Below are 5,439 nucleotides of genomic sequence, written 5' to 3'. Positions count from 1 at the left end.
TTAAAGCCCTGGCAGCATCCTTTGCAGGATGCCACCTACAAACACATAATAAATATGTTAGTTCATGAATGATATATTAAAGTATAAGAAATAAATAAAATAAAGTAACAAATAGATAACAAAACAAACTTACAATGATCCATCCGGCTCAATCATGACTCTACCAAGTCTGTCTTTCTGGCCAGGAGCTAAAGCAGACATCGTATCATGTGGTGTAGCACTAGGTGTAGCTGTAGACGAGGGTGATACATCAGGATGCACAAAACGCTGAGTTAATGGAGGTGTACCGGCCATAGCATATGACTGCTCGCTACTAGAATCTCCAAGTCATGGCAGATAACTAAGGAGATGTACCTGTGGGAGATGGAGTACCTGTCGATAAGGGTCGTGCCCAACGAATAGCCTGTAAAGGTAGGTCCTCGTAGCGTTGTGAAGGCAATGCCTGTGAAGTAGATGAAGCACCGACTAGTCGACGATAATTAGGATGATATTGTCGAGGATCCGCCGTACCAAACGAAACAGCAAATAAATAAGTATTATGGCTGATGCGCTCTGGCGCAGAAGAAATAGATCCTACAATATCCTCAGGATCTATCGGTCTCCTAGACTTCTTCTTTTTAGCCTGTTTAGTCTGGCCAACTCCAAGATGCTCGCGATGTCTATCACCGTCACCGCCTGATGACATCTGTATGCAAATTTACATGTATAATATATATAAAAATCATAAATTAAATAAAATTAGTAAAATACACTTACATATGTACTAGCTAGCTTTCATTCTACACTATTCCTCCTCGCTTGTTTCAATTCCATCATTCTCCCATTCTTCCTCCTCAGTTGTTTCATTTTCATTATCGTCCCATTCTTCGTCATCAAATGATTCATTTTCCTCATTCTCGGATATTTCTTCCTCAACATTCAATATCTCATCATCAGATACTTCTTCTAATATATGTTGAGGATGTTGTAGTGTGGTTTCCAATTCAACATCAACTTGTTGTTGAATAATTGCAACATCATTTTGATACGCCACATCTAAGACATTGTCAATTTCAATTCTTCCCATAGGCTTACTTTTTATAACAACCCACCAATCAGTTTTGTCTCTACGCAATGGATATGAAGCGTAATACACTTGTTTAGCATGTTGTGCAATAATTAAATGATCATAACTTCTGTATTTCCTGGTGTGCTTAACTTCAATTATATTATGTTGATGGTCCACCTTTGTGCCTCTATGTGATGGGTCAAACCACTCACACCGAAATAATACAATTTTCTTATTAGGCCAACCTGAATATCTCACTTCAATAATCTCTTGAATGACACCCATAATATTCAATAGTTTGACCAGTACCATCAACATCACCTTGTATATAGACACCGCTATTATTTGTTTTCTTGTTCCTAGATACTTCTTCAGTTTGAAACTTAAAACCATTGACACAATACTTATTCATTGCCAGTACTTCAGATTGAGGTCCAAGGGCTACTTCTTTCACTAATTGCAAATGTTGGACACTTGAGTATTCATCGTAAACCTACGTGATTGTTATTTCAAGTAATATAATTTAATATAACATGAATATATTATTAAATACTTAGTGATTGCACACTTACATAGTTCGTCAGCCATTTGGAAAATTCTGTATAGATGACCTCATTACCCCATGTGTTTACGAACAAGCTGATCATTTTACATTCAAGTATTTCATTAGTTAATGATCACTTATTAGTATGTAATTTAATAACATATTTTTAACACTTACTTGACATATGATTGAATCTCTGGACAATTAAGCAAAATATGTGTCACAGCTGATTGCATTTCCATATCAGTGAAGCCTCGCTTTCTACGCTTTTTAGATCCTCGGCCATTTTGATTAAAAATTGATATTGGTGGAAATAAAGGATCAATATCACCTTCATCATTGCGATTGGGCCTGTTTCTCCTACATGACACGTCATGACCAAAGTAATAAGAATAAAAATCACATGTTTCTCTCCCAATATGACCTTGAACAAGTGATCCTTCGATCATTCCCCTTTGCTTAATCGTTTGCTTCGAACTACCAATTTTTCTGCATGCATATATGTATATATATATATATGTTAATATATAAAAGACTTGGCGAATATATATAACTTAGTGAATATTTCAAATGGATACCTCTCAAATGGATACATCCATCTTGTTTGAACCGGACCTCCAAGGCGGCCCTCTTGTACAAGGTGAATTGGAAGATGCTCCATCACATCAAAAAAACCACATGAAAATATCTTCTCCAACTTAGTAGTAGTGACAAGAATATTTTCCTCCATCCTATCTAAACTACTCTCCAACAACTTTCCAGAACACAAATCTTTAAAAAAAAGACTTATATCTGTGATTGGTTTCCATATCCTTTCGGGTAGATGGCTAAAAGCGATAGGAATTAAAGTTTCCATGAACACATGACAATCATGACTTTTCATACCTATCAATTTTCCTTCATTCATGTCTGCCCGCTTTCCTAAATTCGAAGCATAGCCCTCTGGCATCCTAAAATTTTTAACCCACTCAATAATTTCACGTTTCTCATCCAATGTGAATGAAAAGCTGGCTTTGGGCTTAACTATTTTACCATTCTGTAATTCCTGCAGTCATAACTCTTTTCTCCTACAATATTCCTTTATGTCCATTCTAGCTTTTGGATTGTCTTTTGTCTTACCCTTAACATACATCATTGTGTTAAACGAATTGTCAAAGTAATTTTTTTCAATGTGCATCACATCTAGATTATGTCGTAGCAGATTGTCCTTCCAATACGGCAACTCCCAAAATATGCTTTGTTTGGTCCAATTATGTTCAACACCATATCCAGGAAGTCTAGAAGGTGAAGCTTCTGTAACTTTAGGTAATTGAGAAATTCTCTCCCAAATTTGATGCCCTGTGAGTAATGGAGGTGAGAGGTCACTTTCAACCTTATTTTTCCTAAATGCATTTTTCATCTTTCTAAACTCATGGTCCATTGGCAAGAACTGTCGATGACAATCAAACCATGTATTTTTTCTGTCATGCTTTAAAGTGAATGCCTTACTATTTTCCATGCAATACGGACATGCTAGCTTTCCAGCTATCATCCAACCAGACAACATCCCGTATACAGGAAAATCATTAATAGTCCACATTAAAGAAGCACGCATGATAAAATTCTGCTTAGTTGATATATCATAAGTCGAAACGCCTTCAAACCACAATTGTTTGAGCTCATCTATCAATGGTTGTAGATAGACATCAATCAAACTTTTTGGATTCCGGGGACCTGGAATAACACAACTTAGAAAGATGTAGGGACTGGTCATGCACATTTCAGGAGGAAGATTATACGGAGTAAGAAATACCGGCCAACATGAATAAGGCGAAGCATTATTAGAGAATGGTGTGAAGCCATCTGAACACAACCCCAATCTAACATTTCTTGGTTCACTAGCAAAATTAGGATATACATTATCAAAATGCTTCCATGCTTCACCATCAGATGGATGAGACAAGACACCCGGCGACCTTCTATATTCACGATGCCATCTCATATGTGGGGCAGACCTCATCGATACATACAACCTCTTTAATCTAGGAATGAGAGGTAGATAATGCATTGCTGAACTGGGACCATCTTTCCAGCCGGAGTCCTCTTATAACGAGTATGTCCACAAAACTTACAATTTTCTAATTCACTATCAGTTTTGTAAAACAACATGCATTCATTAACACAACAATGAATTCTATCATACGTCAATCCTAACTTGGACACCAAACGCTTTGCCTGATAGAAGTTCTTTGGTATGTTAAACTCCGGATTAACTTGTTCACCCAAAAGATCAACCATTGAGTCCATAGCAGCATTAGGAACATTCCAATCTAATTTAATATTCATTAATCTAACCGCAACTGACAAGGCAGAATGCGGACTCCCTTCACATAGTAGACGACTAGACTCTTCTAAGTGAACATAAAAGTGTCTTGCTTCTTCATTAGGAGCTTCATCAAAATATTGTTCCGGTTCCATCCCACCTTGAACACCGAAAGCATCATTGATCATTTCATGAACCCTATCATGTTCAACTCTAACTTGTTCAACCCTAATTTGGCCATGTGGTGCAACCATATTATATATATCAACAGGCATCGAATTATAAAAGATACCATCCAATCCATCACTTTCTCCATGATCAATCCATACAAAATATCTAGGCTTAAATCCATTACGGTACAAATGAATCATAACTCTATCTGGTTTGAAAAATTTTAAGCACTTACATACACTACAAGGACACCTAACCAATCCATTAATCTTGAAAATGTCAAGTGTCATTGTATGTTCAATAAAATTTCTAACTCCGTCGATAAACTCAGGTTTCAAACCAGCACCAGTTTCATAATGCATATGATACATCCACAAATGATGATCCATCTACAAAAATATAGATATTCAATTATATTATAAATAAAATTTAATAATAATTTTACTAGTTGTAGTCCTAAAACTAGTTTAGTATTGACAAAACCACATTATTTAATTTAACTTATTAAAACAACTTAATAACTTTAACTAGTTTAGTTTTGACTTAATTCCAACAACTAAATCCATCAACAAAACCACATTTTTTTAATTTAACTTATCTAAACAACTTAACAATTTTAATTAGTTTAGTTTTGACTTAATACAACACTAAATCCACCAACTAAACCACATTATTTAATTTAACTTATTTAAACAACTTAACAACTTTATAACTTGAACTAGTTTACTTTAGACTTAATTCCAACAACTAAATCCACCAACAAAACCACATTATTTAATTTAACTTATTTAAACAACTTAACAATTTTAACTAGTTTAGTTTTAACTTAATACAACACTAAATCGACCAACTAAACCACATTAATTAATTTAACTTATTTAAACAACTTAACAACTTTAACTAGTATTTAAACAACTTAACAACTTTAACTAGTTTAGTTTTGACTTAATACAACACTTTTAACTTATTTAAACAACTTAACAACTTGAACTAGTTTAGTTTTGACTTAATACAACACTAAATCCACCAACTAAACCACATTAATTAATTTAACTTATTTAAACAACTTAACAACTTTAACTACTTCAGTTTTGCCTTAATACAACACTAAATTCACCAACTAAACCACATTAATTAATTTAACTTATTTCTAAATTTAAAGCTAAGTGTCAACACTAGATGGACACAAATCGATCTTGCAAGAAAATCAATTTTGTCATCAATAGGATCAACTAGTGTTGGTACTCATGCTTAACAAATATATTCTAAATTTAAAGCTAAGTGTCAACACTAGATGGACACAAATCGATCTTGCAAGAAAATCAATTTTGTCATCAATAGGATCAACTAGTGTTGGTACTTATGCTTAACAAA

This window comes from Solanum stenotomum, chromosome 11, assembly GCF_019186545.1.
Source record: "Solanum stenotomum isolate F172 chromosome 11, ASM1918654v1, whole genome shotgun sequence".
NCBI classification, from domain to species: Eukaryota; Viridiplantae; Streptophyta; class Magnoliopsida; order Solanales; family Solanaceae; genus Solanum; species Solanum stenotomum.
This window is presented reverse-complemented; position numbering follows the sequence as displayed.